The sequence below is a fragment of the Mycteria americana genome, chromosome 4 (assembly GCF_035582795.1).
Source record: "Mycteria americana isolate JAX WOST 10 ecotype Jacksonville Zoo and Gardens chromosome 4, USCA_MyAme_1.0, whole genome shotgun sequence".
Classification (NCBI taxonomy): Eukaryota; Metazoa; Chordata; class Aves; order Ciconiiformes; family Ciconiidae; genus Mycteria; species Mycteria americana.
This window is the reverse complement of record NC_134368.1, coordinates 39,063,980-39,079,520: the sequence shown is the minus strand read 5'-3', so window position 1 is coordinate 39,079,520 and position 15,541 is coordinate 39,063,980.

Genomic DNA, 15,541 nt, shown 5'->3' with positions numbered 1-15,541 from the left:
TGTCTTTTCTGTAAGCAACACATTCTACAGTACAGAGTTCCTTGGTCCAGCTAAGAAAAAGGTGGGAACAAATTTGTACTAGTTAGCAGAAAGACTCAATAGTCTCAAAAAAATGAAGCAAAAGACTTTTTATAAGGTTAGAAGTTACTCTAAATGCTTATAGCTGTAATCTCTACTCACTGCTATCACTGCAATCACTGTTACCAGACAGTGAGATGCATATAATTAAATTTGAGAAGTGTGTGATTCAGAATTTGTGACTCACAAAGAAGTGTTTCTAACAAACAAACCACAGTAAAAGTAAGAAGACATGGTAGCAGCATCTCTGAGATTCACAGAAGGTACATGATGTACTGAAGCAGCTGTCATTTCAAAAATAAGGATTTCTTAAGGGTTTTCTGTAGATTTTTCATTGATGAAAACTGAACTCTCGAAACTGCAGGCAATAGGATGCCTTAGGCAGCCAAGCATATCAAAATACGGTGCATGGGCTGACTTGTACTACTCCTGCTATTTAAAGTCCTATTTTCATGAGCTTATTAGCTACTAGTGATCCCTAAGGAAAAATACAATTAAAACTTAATCATACCAAAAGCTGAGGTTCTTCTGATTCAGCGAACTTGTAATCTTTTATATTTAGTAGTTTACTTGTAAATGTCTTGGTACTAAGAAAGCAAGATGTATAAATTAGCTTCCGTTTGCAATAATGCTGCTCCTCCAAACGCAGATGGCACATTTTGTCTATGTGTCTGTAAGACTTTAAGGAATTCTGACTGGCAACAATTTTTTTTTTTTTTTACATCAGAGCAGAACTTTTATTCCCTTTAACAATCATACTGCACAACCTTCCCATACCCAGTCCTGTTCTCCACAGAAGATTCAGACAGTTAAGAAAAGGTAAGTGTGAAGAATACAAACAGCTTTTAAAGAGAGTCTGTGCATACAGTTGTGAAAATAACTGATTGTTGTGGCTTTTTTTTTCCCCCAAAGCTGAAGACTAAGTGAAAATAATTTGAAACAGATCTTTTTAAAGTTTTAATCTCTGGGTGATATCCAAAACAGTCAAAAATGTTTATTTTGAGGAAATTAGATTTTTCATTTAAAAATATGAAAGTCAAATGTTTCTACTGGAAAAAAATCACAGTTCAGTCAGTTCAATGTAAGTACTTTCATTAATGTTTTTATACTTTTTTCACTCAGAAAGTTTTTGCCTAAAGCTATTTCACACATCTCTTCAGTGGTATGACTAAATGGTAGAATGATTGTAAACATACAAGAACTTTGCAACATTATTGCATTATGACACTGGACGCAGATCCCCTTTTCCTATGTTGTTTTTTTCCAACCAGCCTCTGAAGAGAACCTGGGGCAAATCCTACTGCTATTGTTTTGATCACAGTAGATTAAAAAGCAAAAACATACAATGTGTAACATATGATGAATAACACTGTATTTTAGTTCTCTTAGATGCAATACAGAATTTTGTTGTCTCTTGGCTTAACAGAAAAGTAATGGCACCAGTCACACCATTCTAATCTGAACCTTTGAACTTCTGACTAATTGTGTTAGACTAAGTTAATTATCTAGTTGTCACTTACGACTGCTTAAATTAAGAAGAAATTTACAAATTAAGAAAGTTATTTCACTTACTGTGAAAAGGTCTTGTTTCAAACAAAGAAGCTTTTTTACAGTAATTGACAAGTTTTTTTACTAATTGGAATAGGAATATATTTGAGGTCTCAATTTACTTTTTCTACCACTTTTCCTTAAATTCTGGTCTGTTGATTTCACACTACTCAGATTTCCGTGTTCAGTCTCAGTAGTGAGCAAGCATAAACAATCATCTTCATAATCAAAACATCTTCTTCACTAAGGTGTTTTTAAGATAAAATTCTGACAGGCTCTGTTTTCAAGGTACAGAAGATCTGTGCCTGTTCACAAGACCAAAATTCCAGGAGTGGAGTTTGATTTTGTTCATCAAGGGAGCCATGAGCTTTTTAAAAACTAGAATTTTCAAAATAGTTAGGGAAAATAGTAGTTCAAAGAAAAAAACCACTTTATTATTATTTTTCATAGTGGGAGTTTAGAATAGCATCCTTCCTAGCCACACTCTAGGAAGAAATACAATTAAAAGACTCAGAGAGAGTCTTTTACCTTTAGTAATTTTAATCAGTGATACATTTCCATAAACACATTTTTTCTGTAAACAATTTGCAAGGGAATGTATTTCATGCTGTTTTAACATGCTGAGACCAACTTCATTCTGATACATTCAGGTCTTTTAAAACAACTGAAATAGGACCCATTCTGTGCTTGCTGGAGGGCACCATGTCACAAAGATTATAAAACTATAAACAACTGCATTCTCCCTATGACTGGCCTTGAGACATCTAAAATTACTTATTATTAGACAGTTTGCAAATAACCCTTTCAAATCTTTCATCTCATTAAAGCCGTACATTGCTGGTTACCATACAAGCTGTACCTTACAGTTTATCCTGTCTTAAATACCCGTCTGAATTTTTCCACTGGTATGACAACACGGTTCTTTTAACTATTTCGAAAGTTAAATTTAAAACAGCTTCACCACCCTGTGCGTGGTCTAGTCTTAAACTTCAGGTGTATGATCACAGAGGTCATGATGTCAGAGGTGTTCTGACATACATGAAAATTTGGTTTTCCCTAATTAGTAGGCTCATTCTCCCCAGCTAAAAGAGAACTGAAGGGATGTTCTTGTCTATAGAAAGACCTTTCTGTCAAGATTTATCTGATCTCCACCAGAGATATTCACAGCTATTCATCAAGGTATTTAGTAACACTGGTTCCTTGCAAAGCCTTTGGTACCTAGAAATTCCATATAGTAAAACAGGAAGAACTTTTAAAAATCCAGGGGAATCATGTTCTTTCATTCAAAAAAGTGTGTCTGTATGAAGAATTTCAGCTCTAGTGATCGTAGAAAAGAGTTCTTTTGGACTGGAACAGAATTGCCAGTTCCTTTCAGCATTTAGACCTTCAACTCTGCATCCAAAATACTACTACCAATTAACTTGTGATAAGAGTGAAATGTGCTAATGATTGTCACCGATTGCTCCTTTACCAAGAAGTTTCAACTTCTCTTCTTACTTAAAGACAGTTTAACAGGATTACATCTTCTTTTTTTTTTCTGTCTCCCATTTATATTGGACTTAACTGTCCCATGACTTCCAATTACTAGAATTTACACCCCTTAATTTGTTTTTACTCCCTCTTGGCATGGCTTTGTTTAGGCTGTGGTGATGTCCTGTTGGTTATAATGTCTTGCTGCTGTTCTGGCTTCCACTAAACTACCAGCACAATGTTTTATCTGTCTCATTCTGGTTTGTGTGTGTATCTGTCTCATTCTGTGTCTATTAAAGGACCATAGACAAATCAGCAGAATTATTGCTTTTTCCTTCAAATCCACCACTTTGAACACCTGCATCTCCCTTCATTGTCCCATAGGTTATCACACATCACTCTGTGTGTGCGTACATCCATACATATATACATACACATACGTATATGTATACATATAGGTATAAAGGATATTCCGGAGAATGCCTGGTTCTGTATGTAGCAATGTAGCAAGTGGATCAGTGAATGTCTTCAAACATAGAGAAGAAACAAAAATAAAGGTGTTTTTTAAACAAACAATTGTTAATTTCTGTACTTTTTCTGTAGCCATCTATACAAATATCCACAGAATATAAAAAATTAAAAGTCATTCCATTGTTAATCTAAATGTTTTGTGAATCATTTCAGTTCTGTGAATCAAATCAGTTCTGTTTAATATCTTTATCAGTGATCTGGATGAAGGGATCTAGTACACCCTCAGCAAGTTTGCAGACGACACCAAGTTGTGCGGGAGTGTTGATCTGCTTGAGGGTAGGAAGGGTCTGCAGAGGGATCTGGACAGGCTGGATCGATGGGCCGAGGCCAATTGTATGAGGTTCAACAAGGCTAAGTGTCAGGTCCTGCACTTGGGCCACAACAACCCCATGCAATGCTACAGGCTTGGGGAAGAGTGACTGGAAAGCTGCCCAGGAGACAAGGACCTGGGGATGCTGGTCAACAGCCAGCTGAATATGAGCCAGCAGTGTGCCCAGGTGGCCAAGAAGGCCAATAGCATCCTGGCTTCTATCAGAAACAGTGTGGCCAGCAGGACTAGGGAAGCAATTGTCCCCCTGTACTCAGCACTGGTGAGGCTGCACCTCGAATACTGTGTTCAGTTTTGGGCCCCTCGCTACAAGGAAGACATTGAGGTGCTGGAGCGTGTCCAAAGAAGGGCAAGGAAGCTGCTGAAGGGTCTAGAGCACAAGTCTGATGAGGAGCGGCTGAGGGAACTGGGGTTCCCTGGAGAAAAGAAAGCTCAGGGGAGACCTTATTGCTCTCTACAACTACCTGAGAGGAGGTTGTAGCAAGGTGGGGGTCAGTCTCTCCTCCCAAGTAACAAGTGACAGGACAAGAGGAAATGGCCTCCAGTTGTGCCAGGGGAGGTTTAGATTGGGTATTAAGAAATATTTCTTCTCCGAAAGGGTTGTCAAGCATTGGAACAGGCTGCTCAGGGAGGTGGTGGAGTCACCATCCCTGGAGGTCTTTAAAAGACGAGTGGATGTGGTGCTTAGGAACATGGTTTAGTGGTGGACTTGGCAGTGCTAGGTTAATGGTTGGAATCGATGATCTTAAAGGTCTTTTCCAAACCTAAACAATTCTATGATTCTGTGATTTAATTTGACAAAAACTCTTTCTTTCACAGACTTATCCTGTGCCAAAATGTTACGCCCCACATATTTTGTGCTAGGAGGAAAAAACCTGGAAATCAAATTTTTTATGACTTTTTATTGAATTAGTGACTTACCCATTGTCGTGGAACTGACTAGGCTCCACTAGGGCACAAGCTATTCCACTTCAAAACAACCTGATTGGAATGATTTCTTTTGTTACACTAGTACATGTGACCTTGTGTCCCAGCGGATTGTTATGTTCTGTGTGACTGACTTCCTCCCTTTCCTTTTGTGCACGTGTGCATAGTTAGTGATTCTGTCTATTAGACCAACCAAGTAAACATTGTTTGACTTTTGGGAGCAGAAATATGACACTGGCAGTTGTCTCCAGTTGCTCCCTGTCACTGTTGTTTTGGGGTCATTTTTCTCCTGTTTTGCTTCCTGAAGTTCTGTTTTGTTTGATGAAGGAAAACATTTTTTGCCTGGAATAAGGTGTAATAAGGCAACAGTTATAAAACTTGTTTTAATGGTCTATGTTAATTAGGATCAAAGTTATAAAATTCAGATTAAACAAAATGGATGGTGTTTGTTTCTAGAGATTTTTTAGCTTATTAGTTAAATTGTTGCATTTTCACATTCACTAAAGACCCTAACAGGAGAACTTTAACTATCTTTTTCTATATGTGAATACTACATTTCCTTAATAACTATAGGCATGCCATGAATTTTCTTTGAACCTTAGGGATTTAGGTATGTACCTCCTGCCAAGGGATTTTCCCATCTGTCATAGGTTGCTGGAAAACTCTTCTTCTGGTCCACATCCTTTGATCTTAACTCTAAAGGAGCACATGAGGCTGCTCTGGTTACTTCTGAATGCTACAGAAGTGTGTTTTGTATTCAGACATTTGCTAAGACTCTTACTGTGCTGTAGTCTGTTAGGTGAGAAACACAAAAAGATAAAATTAATTCCTGGGAGTGTGCTTAATAATAAACATCGTTCCTTACCCTTAATTAACCTAAAATGTCCTATTAACTTCAGCTTGAATGCTTTTCCTAAGATGTTTCTTCCTCTTACTTCTCCGCCTCTACTTGTTTACCACCACCCTCTTCTGAAGGGAAGATAAGGGCAAAAAGGGCTAAAGATAAGATCCTTTTCTGCTGTTCTAATGCATCAGTCTTGTTTATTCCCCTAATGAAAACATTCCTTCCCATTGTCCACATTTTGATACCTGGCACCAATTTTGTGGAGGTGAATGTTATTATTTTACTCACTTGTCCTTAAGATCTTTGTCCTTGTCCTTAAGATCTAGTAATCAATATTTCATTTGAACGTCTAAATTTCTCCCCCCCCTCCTCCTTAAGGCTGCTTGTCCCTCTAGAGGCTCCTGAATGTGTAGTCTTCATACTAGATTCATAACAAGTCTTATTCTGTAAGCATCATTTAAAGACCAAATATTGCGTTACAAATGGGGAAGGTAGAAATGCAGTGTCTAATGAGAGTTTTTCTCCTGTCTGCACTCTTCATTTTCCTGTTCTCTTTTCAGATACTATACTGCAGCACAGTGATAAAGATTTCCCCTGAAATCTAAATCACTCACTCTACCTTAATTTTCTGTCATTTGATTCAAGGTCATTTCCTGTGGTCATTATCTGTCCAACTTGTCTTCTGCTATTCCATATGCATTTTTAAAAGCTTGTCTTTTCCACAGTAGCTTTCATCTCTGTTTGTGAATGTATCACATATCTGTAAATCGGTTCACTTCATTAATAATTACATTATTGTTCATGAAGTGAAAGCTTCCTTATCGCTATCCTACTGTTTATATATTTGAGAAGGCCACCGAGGATTAAAACATAATCAGTCCACATTGCAATGCAATTCTACTGTTCAACATGGTAGTTTTAAAAAAAAAAAAGTCATAAAAACATACATCTTTTTTAAATGTGCATGTTTAGTTTTGGTAAACATTATGCTTCTTATTTTACATATGACTACCAAATAATACTTTTTAAAATAAAGAAAAAGAAGAAAAAACTTTCAGAAGCACTGTCTGTTTTTGTGGAGAGAGTTCCTGTCAAGCAATATTTGATTATTTATTTTAAGAAAGCTAAATCTTTACTCATTAAGAAAATAAGAAAGGTCAATTTGCTTGGCTCCTGGCTCTTGCAGTGAGGTATCTTATTCATGTTAACTATAGTACAAATAGTATTTAAATCACATGCACTGCACATTAATACAAGAAATAATGTTTTATTTGTTTACATGCGCATATTGACACACAGAGAACTCTTAAGGTGCTCCTATACCTTATACAGAACTATAACATACACACACCTGTAAACCGGGCAGTTTGGCAGTTTAAATAAGTGTTCCTTTATAAATAGCTTTGATATTGACTGACTCCTAATTTTTTTTGTTGTTGTTTTCTCTGTGTTTTTAAATAGTTAAAGTTTGTGCGTTAGATATTTCTCAATACTAGGCGGAGGGGAGTGTAATAAAAATTCTACATAATGAGGAATTTTGCACAACAGGTGGAAGGTAATGCAATACCTTTAGATTGCACATATGAACAGTTTATCAGTAGATTTTCTGCTTGCACATACTGTGCAAATATATGTTAGGAAGTTGGTGTGCCATGCTAAAGTATAGAAAGCAGAATAATTACCAAAAATAAGTAAAAAGGTGCCAGAGTTCAAACTGTATAGAATAAAAACCAGAGACTGATGAAAAGATCCATGTTTCTTAAAAATAATTTTGGGCTTAAGGCATCAAAATTAGTATTTTTTTTTTCACTCTTTTCAATAAAACCTTTCCAAAAAATGAGGTGTTTCCATCAGAAAATATACAACTTTAAAAAAGAGAAAAAGTTTAGATTTCTTTGTATTTGCTCTTATTATTTTCAACCAAAATTCTGAATTGTCTTTTCTAGTCACTTTGTGGCCTTTTCCCTAAAAATTATATAATCAGAAAAAACATATAGCTGTTTACCAACACCAGAACAATTATAGATAGTGTACAAATAATGGACACCTCGTTAGAATTTGAATATGTTGAATAATTTGTCTAACTGGCCTGTAACACACAAAAGAAGAAAACACTGATAAATTAAGTATCTGAGGAACATTTTAGACCTAAACATGGAGTAATAGGTTTCCGCCCCCCTCCTGGAGGTTGAAGCAGAAGTAGTTCAGCAGGAATTAAAAATAAATATTTAGATTTGTATAAGATGGTAGATTGTTTTTGCCTAAGTTATGAGGGATATATTGATCATCTTGCTTCAGTATATAAAATAATTGCCGCTAGAGACTGAGGAGGAATTCTGTCCCACTCTCATGGTACAACAGTCTAGGTACATGGTGGGCTTTTCTGTCTTCTTAGGAGATACCAGTTAGAGGTCACTGACTGAAGCAAGGTGACAACTGGAATTGATGGGCCATCATCATTTTCAGTAATCTGCTCTAATTTAGCACAGAAGTATCATCTGAAGTGAAGAAAGATCATAGTAATCTATTCATCAGTTATTTTTTATTTATATCATTTGAGTTCTTTAACCTTACTAGAAAAATTCTGTTTCTGAAATTGGTTTTTGGACTGTAAAAAGGAAGTAAATCTGTCCAACCTTCCACAGATATATGAGCACTTTTACTCAGCATTTGAATAGGACTAAAGTCAAGGGATTGGCTACAAAGAAAACACATTATCCACTTCTATGCATATATTCCCACTGTCCCATTAAGAGAAGAACTGCCTTTTGTCTGCTGAGACAAATGTAAGGCAGCTCTACATATGAGCTGTACCTTGAAAGAAAAAAATGTCTTCTCTGTCTGCCTGAGGAGTAGACTTTGATTTTGTTTCCAGAATTTGGTCTTGTATTGTACCTGCAATGAAATTCCCAACACCCAGACAGATTGGTTCCTGTCTTCTGCTTGAGCTCCATAATAATTCCTAGTTCTCATAGTTAATGGCAGAAAGATGACCTAGTACAAATAGTTAATGGCAAAAGACGATCTAGTGCAAATCATAGCAGTTTGTAATTTATGAAACTTTTATTTTGCTTTTGGAAAATTCCATAATTCATTTTTTGAAGACAAAACCTTTAAGAAATGTCAGGAATGGCCTTGAAGGCAATATTTATTGCCTTACATAATACCTAGTCACTACTTATTAAGCAACACTGCTGTTATCACCTTGTTTTACCTTTCTTCCTCTGTAGCTTATTCCTCAGAATTAAAGTTCAGAGGGTTACATGAAAATGAAGAGTGGAATTATAAGGTTGGAATTATGACGTTGATTGGGTTTGATAGGATGAAAGAAAATGAAGTTGGACTTTTTCTTTATAAGCTATTTTTGGTATGTTATATCAGTTGCCGTACTACATTGAGTCCATTCCATCATCCCTTCAAATTTTGCACATATAAGTATGTATTAATGGCATTAAAGAATATGAATATAGGAAAGAAAATCCTAAAAATTCAGTATACTTGCTTACAGTAACTGTAAATAATCCCTGGGTCCAGAAATTTTTATTACAAGATCATTAATTTCACATAAAACAGTTATCAGTAGGCCTAGTGATTCTGTACAGAGAATGTCAATGTTATTTACTCAAAAATGTGTACAGATTTAGTGACAGCGGGTGTATTTTAGAATTCAGTATTTACTATGGTCTTGATTTTTGAGAAGGAACTGCTGATTTATAGACCATATATAGAACTACCAAAAAGCATCTACTTTGTTCCCTTTTGCTATCACATATTCTTAGAAAATTTTATCAGTATTACTGCATTATTCTCGCTCCAAACTAATTAGTGGCTGAAACAGCTGAAAAGGGATGCTGTGATTCTGAACCAAAGAATAAATTTTCTGTTGCTAAAAGCAATGGTTATTTTCTTACTTTGTTTTCTTTTATTTCGTTTTTCTGTCCCTGCTATCTACAGTTTTCTGGAGCAATTGTGCATGGTTTCTAACATGCTGTCTTACATTCTTGTGCCTACTGGTACGTAACTTTTAATTGCCATCTAGTCAAAACATAAATAAGCTTACTGGTTAGTATAAATTTGTTTTCTTGCAGAAAACATTTTAATCATATGTAAGTTTTTTTATACAAGAATTGCTGAATCCACTCTCCACAGTATTCTCACTTAGGAAGGAGGATCTGCTATGGGCTGGATTTTTCTAAGCATACTAAATGGCTTTATGATTTTAATACTTTTAGCAAATTATGAAGTTAGTTAATTGTCAGGTGAACGTTTTTAAAAAAGTGAGGATTGAGGGAGCCATACATTATTTTAGACTGTTGGGAAAACACTCAAATATGCATGCATTCCTTTAGAAGACTTTTATTTGTCTAAACCTTTCATTGTTACTAATGAAGCTAATTTTGAGGACTTTTAGAGGAAGGAATCAGGCCAGTCTCTAGAAACATCAGTGCCACTATGTGGAAATTTCGTAGTTTTTTGCAGTCAGTTAGTGGCAGAGATTAAGAGAACTCAACTGAATGATTTCTTTCCATCCCTTATGAAACAAAAAATGCAAATACTGACTGTAAGTGTATAAAAAACCAGGCATATACAGGCATATAATAACAAGTTAGATTCATAACTTTTTTTTTCTTTGGATTCATAGCTTTGTTTTAATATGCAGTATGAATGGAAATTGTTTTGCTGTATTTGCTATAGAAGTCTGAAAAGTTATCACTGCTACACTGCAAATCTAGAGTGAGCTTATGCTTTCCAACAAATGCTGCAGCTTTGTCTTGGGCACTTTTGAACACTCATTCCCTTTTAATTAATTAAGTACATTTTAATTTCCTTACCTTTTCCAAATAAGAAACTCGAGGGAGCACTTTCAGGAAGTTTCATTTGCTACATATTCCCTGTTATCAACCCCATTCAGACTGAATAAAAGACAGAGAATACAGTTTGGCTTTCATTACTTAGTATAACCTAGATTGTCGTATAATGGAAGCTGTTCTTTTGACCTTGTTTGCTAAAACACTATTTCAATACTATTTATAAATCACATTCTGTACCTCGTGTCCGCCTTCTCAAATCACAGTTTATTTCAGTGATTTCTGTAGTCTCTGTCTGTGCACGCTAGGCTGTCATGCCCTGTTTTCCCTCTGTGATCAACCCTGCTTGAGCAGGGGGTTAGACCAGAAGACCTCCAGAGGTCCCTTCCAACCTCAACCATTCTGGATTCTGTGATCTTGATAGCATAAAGCAGTAAGGGAGAGGTTGGCACCTTCTGTTGCAGTTCCCACCTTTACCCACATTTAATTCATTTATATGAAGGAATACTCTTTACTCAATACTCTCTACTTAGTATTGTTGACTTAGGTTATGGGCACATCCTGCCTTGAGCATGTATCACAAACCATTTTATGCTGTTTCCATGTCTTCTAAGTAGCTTCGGATAAATATTTGGGAGCTGGGCTGTTGTTAAATGGTGCTATAACTTTGGGGTTTAGTTTCATTATACCCTCGGATAAGTGCCATTATCTTCAAATTAATTTTCAGTCAAAGCAGTTAATATATTAATTTATAGAGATCCAAATGGATGATGCAATTAAAATGTTTGTGAAAAAGAGATAAATAAAGAAAGAAATCCACAATGAATCTAGTTGCTTGAAGAGTAAGTCTGAGATACCTCTCTCCTCATGTCTGAGGAGAAACTTAGTGCATATGCTTTCTTGATTCAGTTGCCAGGAATTTAGTCTTAGTGCACACTTTTTATCTCAGGTTACAGACCTGAGAGGTTGGGGCTCTCTTTCTTGGAATATAACCACTCGAGGAATCCTTCAGGATTACAGTCAGCTTGAATTCACTTTGCTCATTTCCCTTTTCCCCTGCAAAAGCACGTTCACTTCAAATTCATTCAGAAAGTACTTAATAGTCTGCTTTTCAAGATGTAAAAGTTAGTTTGTCAAACTAGTTTCACCTCTTGTACTTCATGTAACTATTTGACTTAATAACAGGTTAAACTCCACACTGACTCTCCACAGTGTTTAACAACAGGTTAAACTACACACTACAGCGTGTAGCTTTTAAGCGTCTCCATCTACTGACCCATGTATTACCTACCTGTACATCAGCAAATATGCCTGATGAAGTCTCTAATTGTGATTAATACTTGTAATTCATTATGACTGAAACTGGATGTGGTGGCCTCTGGGGGAAAATGGTTAGGATATTATGAGGTATTATATTCCAAAAATCCATCATTTAAAGACACTAGCTTCACCATTTAGCAAGGCAGTGAATTCAAACTGTTTGGCCAGATGACCATTGGCAACAGTAGTTATATATTGGTGTTTGAAAGGCTTTGGGACCTCTGGAAGAAGAACCTGAGGCAGCCTAAAAAAAAATGTGAATTCCAAGTAATAAAGTCAGAGTTAGAACATCCATAAATAAATGTGTTAGGAATGTCTAAAAAGGGAATGAAAAAAAATACAGTTGGATGATTTACAAAAGCTAAATCTTGACTGAGGCTAGCTGGTTATTCCCAGGAAACATAGCAGATACAGTATCTGAGTCATAGGAGGTGCAGCATGCTTTATGCCAGCATTTGAAAAGACAGAAACCAACAAGCAAACCAACGGCAGAGCTTATGATACAGTGAAAATGCATTGAAATAGAAATACCAATTTATGCACACTAGCAAATAAGTAGTTGTGTTCACAGGCACACAGAAGAACAAAACTCACCAAGAAATCAGGGAAATCAAGCAGACTGCAGAAGTCCACAAACTGTGAGCACTCTTAGTGCTTTTCTGGATAAGGGATGTTTCAGTCTGATTACACCTAACTTCATTGTTGTTACCCACAGGCTTTCATGTACTAATTTTTGAAAGTCACCCAGCAAATTGGTTCCATCATCCTTCATTTGTACTATCCTCTAATTTTGGAGGCATTTTTGTGACTTACCATGCGCTTACAACAATGCAGTATCTGACAAACATAGGTGTCCAGATGTACTGACTGCAATAAGGTACCATTTAAAAATATTTAAACTTCACTTCATAAATAAAAGCCTTGAAATTCAGCAATAATCCTGGAGCAGGCTAGAAGCATCAGGAAATGTCAGTGCTTGTAGACTGACAGATGCTTCAGATTATGACAGAACCAATTCTGTAGACTTCATACTGCCATATGTGTATGACGTGTATGTACATTATGTTATTTTTTTCTTTCTCTAGTCCCCCCTGTTACTATCTGTGTATCACTGGCTTCTCAGGGTGTTTCATAAGTCTACCTGAATATATTCACATGCAAAGGAAAAACTGATTAGGGTACCTGCTTGTTTTTCTATTTTGAAAAGCAGGATTTCTTTTAAGTGTTTTGCAAAACCAGCAACAACTGAGGACACTCACCCTTTCCTTTACTCTCATTCAGGTTTTGAACAGAGACAGGATAATCTTTTCATGGAATCTACCAGGCAAGCATCTTGTTCTAATCGCACTCAGCCATGGATAGTTAGAAAAAGAGTAAAAGAACAGAACTGCTTTCCTCAGCTTCCAGAAATCTACAGCTTAGGGAAGATGGTGAGCTAGAAGTTGTGTGTTTGAATTTACATCGATTTTTCTTCCATGAATTTGCCCATGCAGGATTGTGTGTCCTTAGTATTTTCCGTGCTGTGACATGCGGATTTAGAGTGTAGCAATGGAAGTTGCTTTCGATCTTGTTGTTGGCTTACTTTTAGTGTTTGTGTTGTAATTACAGTTACAGTTCCTGTTTTAGTGCACATTTATAAGCTACTGTAGTTTTTATTTTGAAGTAAAAGGGGAGCAAAAAGAACTGTTAGCATCTGGCAACCACACCTTGATTCATTTTAGCCCCCAGAGTCTTGGTATGGTGCATTAATTTTTCAGTTTGTAATTTGCCAGCTGCATTTAATGGAACCAATTTTCATTACATCTGTTCTATGGTTCAAAGAGCTCTTTTAGTTGCCAAAGGGGGCCAGCTTCACACAGATTCAGAGAGGGTGCTAATACACTGTATCTTGAAGTATTAGATAACTAGGTATGGTTTTATAGCAAACAGATTATTTTTTACAGAGGCAAATTCTATATTCATGACTTGCCACTATTAGAATTCAAATTTAAACTGCTTAAGTCTCTTCCTCAGGAACCATATATTGATTTTCATGTCATTTACTTCATAATACGCCCTGATTACTTATCTTTTCAATCAACAATATATTTCTGTTTATTGGTGAAAGAAGACATAATTATACATGAGTAAATCCTCATTTTAAACTAAGAATAGTTTAGAAAAGTTTTCTAATGACATACTAAAAGATAAGAGGAATAGCTCTGTGTAATTTTGAGCACTAAGACAAGGCATTTTTTTATACCGAAACAAACTCACATTACCAGGACAACTGCACACGTTGTGCATAATTTTAATCTTCATAAAATGTGTAGCAGTTGTATGGTATTAAATTCAAGTTTCCAATTGACAGCAACTTTCAATGAAAAGGTTTTTTCCTCATGGGCTGAAGAAAATTTGAAATGTTCTACTACACTTTGAAGTTCTAAAGCATCAGCCATATGAGAATTATAAAGCATTAATCCTGAAGAGTTTCCACCTGACAGTCATGAAATAGCATACCTGTGTGAAAAGTGACTCAGTTTTACTTCCTCAGGCAATACTTTCCTTTTTTTCTGCTGCTTCAGAAATATCATGCATCATGTCATAGTGAGAAGATGGCCTTGGAATGACTGGATCCTTTTGAAATTACTGAAGTCTACAGCATCACTGTATTTATCTAAGACATTTCAATGACATTTATAAAAGTTGTTTATACAAGGAGTTTTATTCTAGTTTGATAAGCCATGTGAAAGTTGCTCCAAAAAGTAACCAAGAAGTTATTTTCACTGCGTTGTTTTAAACAGTTGTTGTTTGTGAGGCTAAAAACATAATAGAAGGAGCAAATATATTAGCAAGACTTCATATGCAATTTAAGAATGTTACACACAAGGTAATGTATGTACAATACTCCCTTACGCACTAGTTTGCTTGCTGCTTTGATATCAGTGGGATTATCTCCTGGTGATTTCAGTCAGGATTAGGACCTAAGATAACAGATTTTCATTTCAGGAAAAATTTATTTTCTTGTCTGTGAAGTATTTCTTTATGTGGTTTTTTTTTTTTCTGAAGGACAAAAGCACACATTTTGTGTGCCTCTGACTTTAGCAATACACCTGTTCTGCTTCAAAAAATGCTATTTGAAGACTCTAGTTTTTTCTCTGTTGCAATACATTGCATATACTTCTCTTTGCAAGAGAACATTGTAAGAAAACTCTTGCAATTTGATTTGTATCACTTTCATTCAGATCCCAGTTTGAAATAAAGCAGGAAACACGTATTCATGATATAGTAATGGAATGAGTACTAACCTGGGAAGTTATGTTTATATTGTTTCAGCAATAAGCTGAAAGCAACAAGGGACCTGTCTCCCGGTGGAAGCAAGATCAGTCACAAGCTTGCCATGTGGCCTTCATTTAGGCTTTACATTGGTCATTTTCTAAGGTCCGCTTTTTAGGCTTTGGGTACTAAACATGCAATTTCTTCTTCCAGATCAGAGGGAAAAAACCCAACAAAAAGTCCTCCAAGAATTCTAATCTTTCATCTTTTCTCATGACGTGGAAGCATAAGAAAAGGAATCTTAGCATTAATTATGCACTCTGGCAAACAGCAAGATAGTGATGTATCCCCCTTCCCCTGTCTCCCCCAGTTTATTTTATATACTAAGCTAATGATCACATTTACATTTTCCGAAAGTAAAAACAAATCCTT